We start from the raw sequence: 19,676 nt of genomic DNA, 5'->3' as shown, positions 1-19,676 counted from the left end.
TCAGGGCCGTCTTGAAATTGCCAGATTCTCCGTTGGATAATTGGACCCTCCGCTTCTTATCATCCCCTCCCCAAGCCGGTGGGAGGGAGGGGAGAGAGGGGGGGGGTGGGGAGGGTGTGGGGGATGAGTTTGTGCAATGGGGGGGTGGGGGGGAGACAAGCTTTAACTTGGCCACGTCTGTGAAATCAAATAAAATGTCAACGACGTCGCCCGCAAGACCTCCCCGGCCTGCCGGCTGTCGCCTGCTGGACGCGTCTCGCGCGCACGTGGGGCACGGTGGCCCTCTCCGCTCAAAGTTTACGACCACGAACGCGGGCGGACGCGAGAATTCGCGCCCGCGGAGTTTCGTAAAGACTTTCACACTTTGGGAGAAAACAAAGTTTTACAGCGTCATTACTGTTACTACTGCTGCTGCTGCTGCCACGCAACAACAACAAAGACTTGGTTCGTGACATCTGCCGTTCCCCCATCGAAGCGGAAAAATAACAATAATATTATAAATAATCTTCTCCCCCGGGGTGCACGTGGAGGTGGTCGCGTCACGTGTTCGGTCAATCCGCGCGCGCCGCCGCGAGGAAGCGGTTCGGACGGTGGTGGCCGTGCTGATCAGTCGGCGAAACAAAATAAACCCACAGCAACAAAGAAACAACAAACAAAATAAAATCAACTTCGACGTAAGACAAAGAGAATTGTGGCCAACTGAAGGGGTCGCGTTGCCGAAACGAAACGAAAACGGACGGGGCGGCAAAAAAACCAAAACGGCACGAACGGACAGCACCAAAACAATCGACGCGACTTTCTTGAAGCCTGCTTTAACCCCTATCATCATCGTTATTTAGATTTTTTTTAAAAATCACTACTACTTACTCGTAGCGCTCGAATAAGGTCAAATAATTGTGAATTGATTTCCCATTTGCGAAACCTCTTTTTTTTGCAGTTTAACAAACAAAACGAAGAGGCCAGTCGCCTGTTCGCTCGCTCCCTCTTCTTATCCCCGACTGGAAATCTTCCGGCTCGGGACATCAAGGGCGTAAAATAGACGGGGGGTGACGTTAAAGAGCGCACAAGCGACGGCATTCGTAGCGTGCGCTCCACCCCCTCCACTCGTCTCCAGCCTGCACGCGCGTGGTTGTTCCCCCCCCCCCACCTCTTCGTCGCGATTGGGGTGTTTCTGTTTTTTCTTGATTCCTTTCTTTCATTAAAAACCGGCGCGTTAAGGCCGAAAGCGTTGGATTTGAGCGGCGAGGGCAATGCGAACCAACAAACCATGCAGTGTCTGGTCACCAAAATAAGAATGATGCTATAAAATAAAATCGATATTTTTTGCAGCCGCTAATTTTTCTTTCGGGTGTGGGCGAACGGCTACTGTGACCATCGCAGTTCCGGTAAACGCGTAACGTTGATCCAACGTTGGCATTCGGTTAGAAACGTTTCCCCCCTCCCCCCTAACGTTGACCCAACGTTGGCGTTCGGTTAGAAACGTTTCCCCACTCCCCCCCTAACGTTGACCCAACGTTGGCGTTCGGTTGGAAACGTTTCCCCCCTCCCCCCTAACGTTGACCCAACGTTGGCGTTTGGTTGAAACCGTTTCCGCCCTCCCCCCCTAACGTTGCCCCAACGTTAGCGTTTGGTAGGAACCGTTTCCCCCCTCGCCCCCTAACGTTGACCCAACGTTAGCGTTTGGTTGGAACCGTTTCCCCCCTCCTCCCCTAACGTTGACCCAACGTTGGCGTTTGGTTGGAACCGTTTCCCCCCTCCCTCCCTAACGTTGACCCAACGTTGGCGTTTGGTTGGAACCGTTTCCCCCCTCCTCCCCTAACGTTGACCCAACGTTGGCGTTCGGTTGGAACCGTTTCCGCCCTCCCCCCTAACGTTGACCCAACGTTGGCGTTCGGTTGGAAACGTTCGCGCGCAACGTCGGCCCAACGTCGCCCAACGTCGGCCCTACAACGGTTTCCCACTGTTTTATTTTCTACTCTGGGCGGGAACGGCGCGTACCGACGCGGCGTGGCGTTGCCGCTCCCAGCGATCGTAACGTTTTGGGACGTTCGTTTTTTTTTTTCATCGCACATTCACCGCCATCGGTATACAGGAATAATCCCACGGCAAAACAACAAGACAAAGCAAAGCAGGAATCGAGTTGAAACATTTTTTATTTACAGCAACTTGAGAGAAATACATTTTAAGCGGTGGAGTTACCTGCATTGAATATTTCTGTACAATTGTGATATAGACGCAAAGATGTCACACCAATGCAGTCTTAGAGCATTTCCGCATTCTTATTTGGCATGTCTCGCGCCTGTATTTTGCTTTGTTGTCGTAACCCATGTACCGATATTTCTTTTTCGATGAATGTTATTTCAACAAATATGTATACATTAAATAACTTTAGTGAGACATAACACGTGCCTGTATTCATGTATGTACGCATATTATCCTGTATAGCTCATCGTTGACAAAGGCTTGGTGGTCAATTCTAACAAATAATAATAACATATATTGCAACGACTGACAAATTGATTGGCATGTTTGGATTTAGATCTGTAAGAGAAGAGCATGGTTTATTTTTTTGTTCACAGCATTTATACACGTGTAGCTAGCTATCCTATGTCATGTCCCGGTGCGGCAGTTTTAAACGATCGGAAAAGTTAATTAAATCCACCATCGTGCACCGAGCAGTGTAAGACGTGTGCAAGTGCGCTCAGTCGATCGGCATCTCGCGTGTGCTGGTGGGGCAAAGTGTGGGTACTCCCCATCACTTCCGGGACGTCTGGGCAAGCGTCGAAGAGGAGGCCTGCAGATGTGGAGGCCTTTGTCGCCAGCACTTGCGGGGCTGCGCTCTTGCCTCTTGTATGTATGTTTGAACTTCTTTCGCACCGCACCTAGCCAACCGTGCCACATCGGAGGTGCAGCTCTGCGGCACGAGGTGTCTCCCAAGACAGCCGCGGGAATGGTGACATCGAACACAACGTAGCACACTTTGATGTTGACACTGCACGTCCCAGCCCTTAATTTCAGCTGGTGCTATCCGGGGCTGAGCTTCAGAAAATATTTTCCAGCCACTCTGCCCCTGCCATCGGGGGAAGGGGATGAGAGGTTTGTGGCGGGGAGGGGGGGGGGCTGTGCAGAAAATATTCCATGATAAATTAAGCCCCGTGTATATACGGTACAAAGACCCCCCGTATTGCCTTAACAGACCGTTGGGGCAAGGGCAGTTAGCGAGCACCCACGAAGGCCGGCACGATACACGAGGGGGTGGGTGGCCAACACCACGCCCGACCGCCTTTGTCTCCCCAATGGCGATGTTTTAAAACACAGCACCAGGTGCTCATTTTAGGCTGGGTCGACCTAGGGGAGGGTGCTGGATCGGTTCAGATATTCGCCAATGGCGTTGGCCGTGAGCGGGAATCGAACTCGGGTGGCCGGCTTCGTAGAGCAGCGCGCTAATCCCTCCACTACCGCTCCCCACCCGCACACACGCACACATATATGTATTATTCAGTGTATGTATATCTAACAGCTGAATGTTTAATGTCCCCGTGTGTGTGTGTGCATGAAGAGCAGCTCTCAATCCCATACAGTGAGGCTGATAAACCGGGATTTAGCTGAAGGGACATTTGCCCGGGTTCTGCTATAAGTCTCAATCCCAGGCAGCTGTCTCCAAAACTCCATCGCTCTCCATCAGAATTACGGGCCACACGCTGGCAGGGCATTCTAATGTTGGGGAGGGGGTGGGTGGGGAGGGGGAGGGGGGGCAGGGTGAGCGGGCGGGGCTGTGGGTGGGTGGGGGGGTAGAAATGCTGAGAAAACAAGAGAAAAAAACTGGAGGACGAATGGTCCATTGTCATGTATATTGCTAGGTGAACACCTATACTCTGGTCTTCGCACCTGATAGGCGCACAGTGATGACGACGTCACCTTTGCTCCTCTATTTAAGACCGAGACAGGATGACTTCATTCAAAATATCTGGTAACTCGCCTGATGAAGCTGGTTGCAATCACCAGCGAAAACGTCGCACTCGGATTGTAAACGTTGTGGGTTTGCTTTCCAACACACAACTGGTGTGCCGAAGTCGTAACTAATTGGCACGTTTTGTTGACGTGGCATACCTTGCGAATTGGCTGCGTCAGGTTTTGGCGGATTAACGACGCATTTATATTTACGCGATCTAACCCTATAAAAAAAATCCCTACATCTACAATCTATCGTGGCGTGGCGGATGCTGCCACGGTGGTGTACACAGGGAATCCTCGACTTACGAACATTCGACTTACGAACTTTAAGAGATACGAACAAATCTGTCCCTATGTCCAGTTGCTTGTTCGGGCCGAGATTCGTGAGTTCAACCGCCACGCAATAGATGCCGGTGGTGTCATCTACATCTGCAGAACGTGAAGAACCAGTGGCATCTACATCTACAGGAAATTATTCAACTTTTAAAGCCATTCCTCGTGTTTCGTGTACATGCCGTGCAACATCTTTGGAATCGACAGGAGTCTAGTTGGGACTTACGAACAAATCGACTTACGAACAGACCTTTGGAACCTACTCTTAGTTCTTTCGGTAAAGTCACGTAGGTAAAAAATGAAATTAAAATTAATAAAAATGAAATAATATAATACTTATTTTATTTTTTATTAATTTTTATTTCATTTTTTACCTACGTGACTTTACCGAAAGAACTAAGAGTATGAATCCTTGCAGTCACGAACGCTTCAACTCTGGAACCTAACTCGTTCGTTAGCAGAGGAGTCCCTGTACTGGGTTAAGCGCCACCGCACGTGCAATGCGGAGGTCGTCGGTTCGGCCCCGGGCTCTCCCGCAGCGCGGTATTCGAATTGTACACAATGGGGCAAGTTGCGTGGGAGGTTTGTGATCGTTATGGGCGCCATCTTCATGCGAGTATATATAGGTGCACAGATGGTTAAGGCGCAGCTCCGCAATTGCTCTGGCGGAACGGACTCCAGGACGAGAGGGAGCTCTAATTACACCCCCCACCCACCCACCCACCCCTCTGGAGGTGCATGTACTACGTGAAACTTAAATTTCGATTTAAAGCTTTCGTGACTGCAGGGATTCATCTTCTTGGTTCTTTCGGTAAAGTCACGTAGAAGGGAAATAATAATAAATAAATAAATTCTCACGACGTTTCGGCCACCACACAAGCAGCCGTCCTCAGGTGAAGAACAGGTCTGTCAGACGCTGTCTTTCTGACAGACCTGTTCTTCACCTGAGGACGGCTGCTTGCGTTGTGGCCGAAACGTCGTGAGAATTATTTTATTACGTTTTATTTTTATTATTTTATTATTTCCATTCTACGTGCCTTTTACCGAAAGAACCAAGAAGATACGTGCAACTTCTTTCGCACCGTACGTAGCCAACCGTGCGAATCGGGTGGCGTATTTTGGCCTGATCTGCCACGCTCGCCAGACGGTCTCGGAAGAGGATAGGGGAGTAGCCACTGATTACCCCACCGCCCACACGCGGCCCTGCCGATCGTAGACCCATTCATACTGCTCGGGGGACAGAGACGAGACGGGGGGGGGGGTGGCGGGGGGGGCGCAGGTTGGAGCGGGGTTGAGTGAAATACACTTCCACCAATTTCTCTGTTCGCCTGCCGCGCCGGGAGATCTACAAAACCGAAGCGAGCGACCTTGTCGGCTAAACGGGGGGGGGGGGGGGGGTGTCCAGTGCGCGAGAACCTCGCGAACCCCTCCGGAGGGGAACGCCCCGCGCCAATCATCGATTGAGGATCTGCGAATCGAATCGTCGCGGCGCCGTCGGGGTCACCTGAGCCGGGTGGAGGTGGGAGAGGGGGTGCGGGGAGTGGGGGGGGGGGCTCTGGTGGGGTGGGTGGAGTGGGGGGCGGGGGTGGGTGGGGTGGGTGGGGCGGGGGAGATTTCCCAAGCAGCTGGGAGGGAGCTCCACGCGATCACAGGTCAGCGAAGTCAGAGGCGGTGAAGAATAATTTGTGAAAATCCACGGCGCCCGCATTAAACGGCAGACTCGCGGAACGACGCAGCGCTAAGTCCCGCTTTACGTAAGCCCGCATTCATAGCGCCGCCACTACGTTAGCCCGGATCAGGGAGATTATCTTTCTTGACGGCATCGCCTTCGCTGCCGTGGTTTCCTGGATTTTATTCGTTTTTTTTTGCCCACCTCCACAGTTGTTTTATGATTATTTATGATGTCCCTAAGGTTGCTTACAGCGGAGGTTTCTTTTTTAACGATTGTGCATGGATGTTCAGTCACTCTGTTATTGCGTTAGAAAAAAAACAAAAGGAAGCTTTGTTCTTTCGTGTTCACGACACAGCTCTTGAATTTCGATCGACTCATTCGTACGAGAGCTTGAGCAGTTTCCAATAATTGCACTGGCTGGAATAATAGCAAATAATTATTATTGTTTTTCATTTTGAATGAGATTTCTCCCCCCCTGCCACCCCCAATTAAAAGAAGTTCAACATACATGCATTCAGACGAAGCAAGCCTTCATTGAATACGTCTCAAACATGTCCCTAACTGCCGTGCGATGGACGCTACTCACCTGTGCCCAGCTGGTGGGAAAGTGCCATCGGAATTCGCTCGGAAAGGCAGCCAGACGGTGAACCGGCGCCAGCTGTCGCCCAAGATCTGCGGTCCTCCATTCATGAAGGTGGTATCGGCCACAATTCGTGAGATGTTTACATGTGGGGAGGAAACCGGAGTACAACCGAAGAAATCTCACGCACGCGGGTAATCCTCCTATCTCCGTACAGATGGAAACGGACGGCGATTAGTCCACTTGCTGTACTGACTTCTCGTAGCAGGCCAGGGCATGGCACCTCCTCGGGGTCATTCGCGTGCGGTGATCCACCAACCCTCCACAGCGCCGGATTACAGGCAGCCACGTGCAGAGCCACCACAGCCCGCTCGAAGAAGGGATCTAAGAGGTAGCTCTTTGACATCCTTTTCCCACGGGCCGTTCTCCCAACACGGAGGATTGCACTGCTCTACGAGACATCCGTGTGGATTCTTCATCTCTGAATATGCCTCCGAAAGCCCGGTCGGGGATAAAATCTAAGAAGATTACGAAATAGGTTAACATAAATAAAACAATTTAAATTTGCCTCTCCCCGTCGACGTGTGAACCGGGGTCGCTGAAAATCTCCTTAGAATTGCGGGGCACTGCGCTCCGTCAGGAGTGGTGTTGTGACAGCGCGAGAAAAAAGGTGCGCCAGACGATGCTTTCCATTTCTCACCGGAGGTAGTGAGAAATCTCTTGAAATAATAAGGGAACAGAGCAGCCCATGAGCCGACCCAATACTACACTTATGGCTGAGCCTTATCACGCATCTAAAAAAAAACCAGAGAACGTTAAATCTTTAATTCAAACACTGTACGAGCAAGCCATAAAGAATTGGGTCACGTAAAAAAAAAACCCAACATCTAACACTCGTAATGTTATGATGATGCTTGGCTTGGCAGTCAATATCAAAGGCTATAGACACTCAAAATCACCTCAAGTAAGTCTTGTGAAATCCGAAGATTAACCTGCAATAATTTGGATTTTAAAAGGAAAAAAAAATCTGCTCTTAATGTCGACGTGGGCCACCTCTGGGTTTGAAGTTGGGTCAGAAAAGGACAGTGCTAGACGCTTTTGTTTATTTTCGGAGAATGTAATTCCGTCCCGGCTGCTGGGGAAAGCGCATTAGGTGCTCAGCGATCGGGGGTCAGGGGTCGGGTGTCAAGTAAAGACACCTCGGGCGTGACCCCTTTTTTTTTTGGACACGCTCCCGCATAGGGTCCCAGGATAATTGGATGGGTGGAATAATCTCCAGCCGTGAAGACGTCTGCCTATAGGTGACCTCACATCTGGCCCCGAATAGTGGTGCAGGCATGGCTCGTGGGGGTGCTGATGGTAGCATCGCTTTGAGCCGCGCTTGCGCGAACGAACCCGGCGACCCGAATTCGATTCCAGCTCACGGCCACCAACTCGTCCTGGGCCTTCTCCTAAGGTAGACTCAGCCTCAAATGTGTACCTGGTGTGGGGTGTAAACATCGCCATTCCGGCTTTAATAGGCGTCCGCTAACATCACTTGCCACAACAGTCTGGCTAGGCTATAGGGAGCGATCTTTGTCTTTATCTTTGGCTGTGGTGCTGGTGGTGGTGCTGGTGGTGCGGTGGTGGTGGCAGGCGATGGTGGTGGGGAGTGAGGCGTGATTGTGGGTGTGGGTGGTGCGCTGGGGGAGAGGAGACGGGAGAGAGCACGTGGAGGCAGATTGCAAAGGGAGGAGGCTGGCATTCACCTTGGATTTTCCAAGGTGACAAGGTTACTCGTGTGAAATAGAATATAGCCGTACTCGGCGGTTCTCTTATAGGGCTTTGATGTGAAATAGCGAGCAAAAGGAAACCCAACTTTGCTCTCAGTCGCATCGTTTCGCAACGCACCAGAAAAATAAAAAAAACTCCACCATCATGAGCAGAGAAACGACATTGAAAATTATTTTTCAAAAACATATGCAATTAAAAAACCCGTGATAATTAATATAAATTTTTTTTTTTAAAAACCTGAAAACACCGATATTAAATCTTTGTATTCATTAAAATGCAACCTGGGCAGCGTATATAAATGTAAACTGAAACGTATTGCCTAACGTGCAATGCTTTGTACTTGGACGAGCGACGACTTCGTGAAATATATGCAAGCGTGCCAGCCAAACGTCGCAGCGGTTTCCGTTGGTGCAGTTCGTCATTAGTGTCATCTTGGTTCCTGTTGTGTGCAATGCCCATTCAGTTTTATCTCCAACCCTCCAGCATCCGACGGAGTCAATCACATCCAGTTGCTTGACAATTTGATTCAATTTTATCGTAGACATTTCTTTGCTCGCGTTTTTCACGCATTTCGGTTTTTGTTTTTTTGCTGAGAGGCCAAGTCGTGACAACTTGATTTGCCCGTCGAGTGGTGGAAGGCTTATAGTACACGCAAAACATGGCATTATACCTCCACGACGATGTGAACAAAACAGACAATTAATTACGAATATTAACATCGGTCGTGAAAGCTTACGTGTTAATTTGTTCGCTTAATTTACGAAATTCCATTTGCCAGTTTTAAAATGTACATCAAAATCTGATTTAAAAAAAAACTGAAAGAATCCGATAAGCCATGAAGATCTTTTTCACAAATGTCCAGTCAACTTGAAGACGCTCTTATTGTTGGAGGGGAAAACATCGCGTGCGACGGAATGCACCCAAGTTATTTAGACGGCAAATGGCGTCGACAAACGCCCAGCACACACAAGACAAATATCCCCCCTATAGCCTGTTGGGGCAAGTGCTGTTAGCGAGCACTTATGAAGGCCGATACGGCACACGAGGGGGTGGGTGGCCAACACCACGCCCGGCCGCCTTTGTCTCCCCAGTGGCGATGTTTACACGCCGCTCCAGGTGCTCATTTGAGGCTGAGTCGACCTAAGGGAGGCCCAAGACCGGTTCAGATAATCGTCACCGGAGTTGGCCGTGAGCGGGAATCGAACTCGGGTCGCCGGGTTCGTAGCGCAGCACGCAGTCACACACACACATACGAATATAACCAACACGGCATGAGACATCCTCATATAACCGCTACACGCATTGTTTTTTCCCCCCCAAAAAAATGTGCCAGTGGGCTGTTTCATTTATTTATTTTATCCCCCCCCCACCACGCACACATTTTGCGCAAATTAATTCCGTCGGGACGTGTGCAGAGCTCCCGTTCGGATTTAACCACAGTCGCCGCATGTGCGTTATGAATACATTAAGGCGCAATCGTCTGCCAGGTGCGAGGAACAACACTCTGCCGCCAGTAAACTTAAAGCCCCGCGCAATGTGACCTTAATAGCGGAGAAGCAGCGGACGCCAGCGGCCCTTAATTGGACCTCCGCGGATGCGTTAGCGGTGCTTGTGTGAGCGGCGTAGAGCGAGCGAGCAGAGGCGACAGGAACTCGCCGTCTATTCCGAATCTGCGGATTCATCCGAGGAGGTGGCGGGAATGGGAGCTACATACCTGGAAGTGCGCGATGGCGAGAAAGTGGCAAAGCGTCGGTCGGACGCGATGAAAAATAGTGCAAGTTCAAGTTCATCTTTTAGGTATAGCCCTGTGAGCCATTCGGCTCTTGAATCGGGTGCAACCGCAACAAACAAAAAACAAAAACATGAACAAGAAACATCTTAAAGTGACTATGTGACTGAGTGCAAACAGAAAATCCAAGAAGAGACAGCAAAATATTGCAGAAAAAACACCGTACACCAACGCTGTGTGCAAAAATCCCAGTGGGATGCAAGTCAAACAACAACAACAACAACAACCACAAGACAACTTAGATTAAGGCCATCGGTCTAACCCTGTACTACAACAAACACACATGGCTAAACCAATACACTTTTCGAAATCACCAAAATAAAGCCATGAAAGCAATGAAACAGTGAAATAAAAACCGACGCGAGTTTGGGGAGGAGAGGGGTGATGATGATGATGAGGAGGAGGAGAAGAGTGCTTTTTGGTCGTTCGTAGACTTTCGAGGCGATGTTATAACGAGGCGGCGAGCGTCTTTAGCCCACAGGTGCTGCCCGCGAAAAAAAATAATAACAACGTTGACAGTTCCACGCGCTGACTGCGCATATTGCTCAGACAACGTGGGCGAAGAATAACAATGCTTAAAATAGGTTGGGTAACAACAACAACGGCGGTTACGAACTCTTTGCCAATCCACTGCTAGATGAAGGCATCTCAATGTCAACTCTTTGGCATGACATTGCACGTGGCGGAAGGTGGGCTGGGGGGGGGGGTTAGTAAAACTTCAAAGGAGGGGGGGGGGGGGTCACAACACGGCCCAGTGTTAAACAAACTTTAAACATTTTTAATTATTTCTAGATTTGAAGCTTTCGTGACTGCAAGGATTCATATACTTGGGGTTTTTCGGTAAAGTCACGTAGGTACAAAATACAAAATAAAATAAAATAAAAATCACGACGTTTCGGAGGCAACACAAGCCTCCGTCCTCAGGTGGAACCGTCACAGCACGCTCGCTGTATCATTTACTTCATCATTTACTTGATACAGCGAGCGTGCTGTGACGGTTCCACCTGAGGACGGAGGCTGGTGTTGCCTCCGAAACGTCGTGATTTTTTTTTTACCTACGTGACTTTACCGAAAAAACCCAAGAATATTGTTAATTATTTAGTTGGAGGTGGAGGGGGGGAGGAGTCCGTGGAAGCTCAGCCACCTTCTAACACCCCGCGAGCGCTACGGGACAGCTCTACGTTGTACCATTGGAACCTCATTTGCCAGTAGAAAAATATGATAATTGTTTTTTTACCCTTTTATCTGGCAACAAAACTGACACCTTTTTTACGAGGAGTCATGTTTGCATAGACCACAATACCTGCAGTCATAATGCAAGCAAAAAACATAACTCTGATAATGTATGCACTGTCCTTAAAGTTGATTGGTCCACACCCGAGACAGCTTTCCTTAGAGCCTAGTCTCACATGGTGTTGGACCAGATGACGCCTTTTGGTGCGCCTTTTGGCGTCATCTGGTCCAACACCATGTGAGATTAGGCTCTAAGGAAAGCTGTCTCGGGTGTGGACCAATCAACTTCAAGGACAGTGCATACATTATCAGATTTATGTTTTTTTGTTTGCATTACGACTGCAGGTATTGTGGTCTATGCAAACATGACTCCTTGTAAAAAAAAAAAGTGTCAGTTTTGTTGCCAGATAAAAGGGTAAAAAATTTTTTATCATATTTTTTCTTCTGGCAAATGAGGTTCCAATTGATTACATTTGTTATCATGTTACAGTGCATAATTAGTATCTGTTCTTTTGCCATTAAAAGCGATGGTCACAAATACGTGTTAACACATTTTGTTAAAGCACCCTGTACTTCCTCTACAGGCTCAGTGCTATTGACGAACGCGTCGAGGCTGTGTTCTTTGCCCTTGTTACTCGATCACCAACGCAGCAGCAGCAGCATCATCATCAGCAGCAGCAGCATCATCATCATCATCAGCAGCAGCAGCAGCAGGAGCAGCAGCAGCATTATCATCATCATCAGCAGCAGCAGCAGCAGCAGCAGCAGGAGCAGCAGCAGCAGCATCAGCAGCAGCAGCAGCAGCATCATCATCATCAACAGCAGCAGCAGCAGCATCAGCAGCAGCAGCATCAGCAGCATCATCAGCAGCAGCATCAGCAGCAGCAGCAGCATCATCAGCAGCAGCAGCAGCAGCAGCATCATCATCATCATCAGCAGCAGCAGCAGCCGCAGCAGCAGCAGCAGCATCATCATCATCAGCAGCAGCAGCAGCATCATCATCATCAGCAGCAGCAGCAGAAGCAGCAGCAGCATCACAGCCTTTGCCTTCGTCCCCCCTCTATTTATTCGCTTGTTGACGCGCAAACATTTGCCCACATCTGCGCGGCCGCTACGCGACAGACACACACACAGAGACACACACACACATAGACACACACACACAGAGACACACACACACAGAGACACAGGCCGTCTGACTGCCCGTCGTACTCGACACATGGCAACAGAGAACCTCGCTGAATCTCGCCCGAAGAGCATAAAACCAACACGCGAACTCCGCCCGCTTGTCATCCACCCCCTCCCACCTGCCTCCCGGCACCTCCGATTAGCACGATTGGCTACGTACGGTGCGAAAGAAGTTCTACATAGGTACAGACTACGTAATTGCTCTTTTAGGACGTGACGCTGAACGCCTTCGCCGGTCCGCCGAATTGTTCTCGCGTGCCTCCGAGACGTTCGGATGTGCGAGGAGGAAACCACAGACGAGCTGGGAGAGACGGCCCAATTACCCCTGCCCCAAGCTCCGCGGTCCTCTATATACGAAGGAATTTCAGACATTGAATGAGGGTTTATACACCTGGGGCGTGGGGGGGGCACAAAGAAAATAACTCACGTGAGCAGGGAGACCAACACTCTGTCCCAAACTAAAGCAACGAAAACTATTCATGATGATTATTTACTGGGTAAAGCCCCGCCGAGCTGCGATCTCTGATTCAGTGGCGACCTGGCCACACGTGATTAGAGCTTCATCGAAGTGGCTCCATCATCACGTGGAAAGTTTACGGTCGCAGCCATAACAATCCAAACGCGTGCCGCTGCCAAATGTGGAGGAGGGGAGGGGAGGGGCAACATCGGGAGGAACGCGGAGGAAAAAAAACAATCCACGCGACCACCACAGGCAGTGAGAGAGTGAGAGAGAGAAAGAGAGACATCGCCAGGGTCCGGGATGAAACCCACGTGACCTGCCCCTACATAGCAGGCGATGGAGGATAACATCTCATCGCCACCGTGCAGATGGAACAGATGGAGTCGACCTATTGCCGCACCGCCGTCTCCCGGCGAGCCCATTGCGTGGCACGGCTCTCCCATCGATGCACCCACGGGGAGACGGGAGCTTAACGCAACATCTGTGCGCGCGGTGATCCACCAACCCTTGGCATCTGCCTCCACGGCGCTGGCTGGCCGGCAGGCGATTCACGCAGGAGGGGAGGCCAGGAGCACGCACGGAGCTGGAGCTACTTGACGGGAGGAGGCAGCTGTCACCTTCGGGCGGGTTTTGCCCAAAAGCCACCGGGAGTCAGCCACTAACACCAGCGACTCGTTTTTCACTGCTGGTGTACAGGGTGGTCCAGATGCGTTGTGACTAACCCTTACCCTCACCCCGCTCCCACCCCCCCATTGAATTCTGAAAAAAAAAATTTTAGAAGGCTTTTTTTAAATCGGAAATTAATTTAGAAATTAAAAAAAAATGTTAGGGGCCAATTAATTTGGGGGGGGGGGGGGGGTCACAAGACATCTGGGCCACCCTGTAGAATGGAATGGGTGACACGCTCACTCATCTGCATGGCGGGACTCACCTCCGATTAGCAGGGTTTGGCTGCGTATGGTGCAAAAGAAGTTCAGCATACACACAACGAGTCACGATGTTATAATGAGAGGTCACGGATCACGTGTCATCTGTATGGCCAAACTCACGTGGCCGATCACGTTCGACGCTTTTGCGAATTACCCCATCGCAAAATGCGAGTCCTACGTGTAAATACTGGCGAAGCAAACGTTCATGAACCCAACTCAACTCCCCAACCATCCGAGGGTATCCACAGGTACATTATGTTTGAATACATCAACGTAGTTGTGTTTTTCTGAATGTTTCAACGCTTACCAAAATAAAACAAATTTTGACTTTTGTCCAATTTATAATAATAATGATTATAATTAATATGTTGGCAACCTCCTTCTCCCCATCACAGCATAAATTCTCACACACAGCCCTCTTTGCCAATGCACTACTGGATGAGAGCCTCCCCCCCCCCCCCGGCCTTCACGTAGAGCCTAGTCTCACATGGTGTTGGACCAGATGACGCCTTTTGGACCAGATGACGCCTTTGGCGCCTTTGGCGTCATCTGGTCCAATACCATGTGAGACTAGGCTCTAAGAAAAGCTGTCTCGGGTGTGGACCAATCAATTTCAAGGACAGTGCATACATTATCAGAGTTGTGTTTTTTGTTTGCAAGGTGTCAGTTTTGTTGCCAGATAAAAGGGTAAAAAAACTATTATCATATTTTGCTACTGGCAAAGGAGGTTCCAATGGTGAACATACTTGTTTACATTACACGTGTCATAACGATGACAGTGATGATGCAACTCCATTGGAAGAAGACGAATGATGAAATTTTTATTAAAATATCATAATTATTATTGTAATAAAACTCAACCACATTTGTCATAAGATCTTAATAGGGGATGTACATATTAGGCGACGTTTCGGGCAATGATCCTTCTTCACAGCACATAAATATATAGCTCAGCGCGATAACGTGGATAATAAGTTGGAGACTCTACTCAACACCGTGGGACCTCATAATAATTCTACTTTTAATGGCGAGTCTTTGTGACTTCATCTTTGTGTGTGTGTGTTAATTGTGCAGTGACGGCCTTCATAGGTGCTATTCGCTAACAGCACTTGCCCCAACAGTCTCTCAAGGCTATACGGCGGATCTTTGTCTTTGTCTCTGTTAATTGTGGTTGCGCAGCAATGCAGCAGCATTACCAACAACATAATTTGTTTAACGTTGGAAAAATGCAGTGCTTAGCTTCCCTGGGTTCATATTTTTTTTTCGAAAGCACTTAGGTTAAACTTTTTACCCATTGCTCCCTCCACATGGAAACATGAGAGTAGACTTTTGGCCTGCAAGACACAGAGAATGGGACTCCTTCGGCCTGAATAATACATGACAATCGCACTTACCGTCTCGTGACATTGGCAGGAACATCCACTGACAGCTTAAATAAGATTCCCCAAACCCCCCTCCCACTCACGCCCCCTCCACCCAAAAAAAAAACCCACCACACACAACTAACATACTCTTTGGATATTTCGGTAAAGTCACGTAGGTATAAAATAAAATAAATTAAATCACGACGTTTCGATCGCAACACAAGCAATCGTCATCAGGTGGGCAAACCACAGCAAGAAAAACCACAGCAAGAAAATGTTTGCTGTGGTTTTCCCACCTGATTATGATTGCTTGTGTTGCGATCGAAACGTCGTGATTTAATTTATTTTATTTTATACCTACGTGACTTTACCAAAAGAACCAAAGAGTATGGATCCCTGCGGTCACGAAAACTTCAAATCTAGATTGAACACACAACTAACTCTTTTCTGGGTTACGTGCCAGCTGTCCGACTATTTCACACATTTGTTCGTGCCACGGAATGTGGCCACACAACCCACCTGTAACCCGTAACCTGTGACGACCACCGCCAGGAGATGGAGCAATGAAATCATCTCGGAGGATTATTGACGCGGGCAGTACGACAGGAGGTGGCGGCGGAATGGGAAGGCCTCCGTCCAGCAGTGGAGTGAGCATGGATGTAGTTGTTGATGATGATGGAAAATCTCATGATACATTTTGGTTAATTATCAAAAATAATGATGATGATAATTCAGCATACTGCATTAAATGGGTAAAGGTGCAGCCCTGCAATGTCTAGATCACGCTACTGCTTGCAGAATGACTTCCATTGGAAGAGAGACCCCGAGAGATGATTCGGCCTAGCCTCCTACGTCTGGCCAGACGTGTCATCGGAAGAGGTGGGGCGCCGCGGTGACGAGATGTTAACTACCTCGCCTGGCATACAGGAGGTCGTGGCTTCGACCAAGACCCTGACGCCTGGTGTATATTTGGAGGTTGCGTGTCTTTTTCTCTGCCCATGGCCACGTGCATTTTTCTCCGGGTCCTCCGATTTCTCCCCTCCAAATTTGGAATCAACGGCACGAGTTTCGAGCATGTGCCTGCCATACGCATGTCCACGTGATAGGCCACGTCGTTGTGCTCCCATGTGTGGCCAGGTCGCTTATCAGAAGGAGCTGTCCAGCTCGGTGAGCTTTACCTGGTGAAATAAAAATAAAGTTTAAGAGCTTAAATAGTTTATAAGCGGGAACAAAGACAAAGATCCCCCGTATAGCCTTAACAGACTGTAGGGGCAAGTGCTGTTAGCGAGCATCTATGAAGGCCGGAACGGTACACGAGGGGGTGGGTGGCCAGCGCCACGCCCGACCGCCTTTGTCTACCCAGTGGCTATGTTTACACACCGCACCAGGTACTCATTTAAGGTTGAGTCGACCTAGGGGAGGCCCAGGACCGGTTCAGATAATCGTTACTGGTGTTAGCCGTGAGCGGGAATCGAACCCGGGTCGCCAGGTTCATAGCGCAGCGCGCTAACCGCTACACTACCGCTCCCCTTATAAGCGGGAACACACACACACACACTTTTCTCCACCACTCACACGTGGCCCCACGATCATAGCTGAACTCTGGCGGTAGTTAGCGGTGGGAGGGGGGATGGTAGCGGTCGTGGTGGCGGTGGAATTGAAGAATGTGCACCGTTGTATTGAACTGCCGTGCCGGGAAATCGAATTGGAAACTTTCTTTGGCCACCGTTTGGTAGGAACGCGGAGAGGAGGGAGGAGGGGTGGGGGCAAATGAGCTTCGATGGGGCTGCGAGTCGGGAAAGCAAAAGCCGGACATCTGTGAGAACGGGAGCTTTGTTGCCCGCCGTCTTCCTCCAGTCTGGCTAATGATGCTGATTGTGAAAGCGACGCTGCGCATATTGCAGCGTTGCGTGCCAATTAAAAAAAAATCTCCGTGCGATGAGAATTAAAAATAAAGTTTCGCGTTATTCATTCATTAACTGCAGAACGCCCGCGCGGCAGAGAGGCGATTTGCTCGTTAGCCGCTCTCGATGGAGGTACGAGAGAGGCACCCTCCATGGGCACACACTTGAAGAAGAGCGTTTTGTCGACGGCGCGTGCGTGTATTTGATCAGCGCAGGAGCGCCGTGTAATAGGTAGTGTTGTTGGATGCGTGTGTGTGTGTGTGTGTACACGCGTGGCTGTCTGCGAGCATTACCGGGGAATAATCACGCATGAACAAAGCAACGGATCAACGCTGCAACGTGTGATGTCTGAGTTGCGGTGGAGGGGGGCGGGCGGGCGGGGGGGGTGGGGGGAGCGGTGGCGCTAGTGGTTAGCGAATCCCGCCGAGCAGACCACGCGTTCCCGCTCGCGATCAACAACATCGGTGAGGAATACTGGAAGCGGTCTTGGTCCGACGTCGACTCAGCCTTAAATGAGTACATGAGCTTGGTTGCGGTGTGGGAACATCAGCACCATCATCGTGTGCCGTGCCGTTCCTTTGATAGGTGCTCGTTGGCATCACTTTGCTCCAAAAGTCTGCCGTTGAAGGCTACGCGGGCGGGGGGGGGATCTTTATCCGAGCGGAAATATGGCAACACGTCAATTAAAGGCGCCACATTCCCATTAATGTCGTAGATCATCTAGATGAGCTACGGCGCTTTAACAGAGCCGATATCTTCCACGAGAGGGTCCTTGTCTGTAACAGCAGGTCAGCGGCAGTGACACGAGCGAGCCTGCCTCTGCTGACGACACGATGGGTGTCGAAGCCAATCCAGGGGTTTTGCTTGTCCCGAATCAAAGCCGTTGTGATGATGCACTCCCAAAAGGCTGTACGACCGATGGGTTCTTATATTGACTGTGTGTGTGGGGGAGACACGCATTATTACTACGACTAATACGTTTTTATGTTATCAGTTGATGCCCGCTGGCTATCACAAATGATAGCTCAACGAAGTGGGCTCATCACGGGGAAATGTAGCGCAGCGAAACACTCGAAACGCGTGCTGATTTCGATTCTAAATGTGAAGGGAAAAACCGGAGCACCCGGAAACAAATCCACGCGACCACGGGGAGAGCACGCAGACTCCAAATACATAAGCGTCAGGGTTGGGATATAACCCACGGGCCTGCTGTATACCAGGCTATACGTGAAGGAGTCGTACTGTAAGGCTCACATATTTTCAGAAAAACTAACACCCCCCACCCCCACCTCCCCCTAAACAAAATTGCCATGAAGAAGGACCATTGACCGAAACGTCGCCTGTGACAAATTTCGTTTCAAAGGCCACACATTGTTATTGACGGACGCGTTGAGCGCTTCGTTCGACGTGATTGTGCACCACAGTCAATACAAGGTCAGCAACAGCAGCAGGGGCAGCAGCAGCAGGGGTCACATCAGGAGGGACAGCAGCAGCAGCAGCAGGAGGGGTCGTAGCAGCAGGGGCAGCAACGGGGGCAAGCAGCACGAGTGGTCACAGCAGCAGCAGCAGCAGGGGCAGCAGCAGCAGGAGCAGCAGCAGCAGGGGTCACAACAGGAAGGACAGCAGCAGCAGGAGGAGGAGGGGTCGTAGCAGCAGGGGCAGCAACGGGGGCAAGCAGCACGAGGTGTCACAGCAGCAGCAGGGGCAGCAGCAGCAGGGGCAGCAGGGGCAGAAACAGCAGCAACAGCAGGGGCCACATCAGGAGGGACAGTAGCAGCAGCAGCAGGAGGAGGGAGGATCGTAGCAGCAGGGGCAGCAACGGGGGCAAGCAGCACAAGTGGTTACAGCAGCAGCAGGAGGTAGCAGCAGCAGGGGCAGCAGCAGCAGCAGGGGCAGCAGCAGCAGCAGGGGCAGCAGCAGCAGAGGCAGCAGCAGCAGCAGAGGCAGCAGCAGCAGGAGCAGCAGCAGCAGCAGGAGCAGCAGGGGCAGCAGCAGCAGGGGCAGCAGCAGCAACAGGAGCAGCAGCAGCAGAAGCAGCAGCAGCAGGGGCAGCAGCAGCAGCAGGCGCAGCAGCAGCAGCAGCAGGGGCAGCAGCAGCAGAGGCAGCAGCAGCAGGAGCAGCAGCAGGAGCAGCAGGAGCAGCAGGGGCAGCAGCAGCAGGGGCAGCAACAGCAGCAGGAGCAGCAGCAGCAGCAGGAGCAGCAGGGCAACTATAATTGGTTCAAGGTGGACTTTGCAACTCCTCGCCAGCGGAACCGACACGAGGAGTCAGCGGCGACCTTTACCGAGGGAGGCCTCCATCGATCGGCACCTCCAAACCGATGGGGCCATCTACAAAGGCCACCCTCACGCACGTGCCAGGGGCTGCTCTTTGCGGACTGTGCCGCTGCTGCTGCTGTTGGTGGTGGTGGGGGGAGGGGGGGAGAAGAGAGAGGAGGGGGGGGAGAGAGGAGGAGGTGGGGCGGAGGGGATTCTATTGTCCTGAACACCTCCTCCC

This window comes from Lampetra planeri, chromosome 37 (genome assembly GCF_965212315.1).
Source record: "Lampetra planeri chromosome 37, kcLamPlan1.2.h2, whole genome shotgun sequence".
NCBI lineage: Eukaryota > Metazoa > Chordata > Hyperoartia > Petromyzontiformes > Petromyzontidae > Lampetra > Lampetra planeri.
This window is presented reverse-complemented; position numbering follows the sequence as displayed.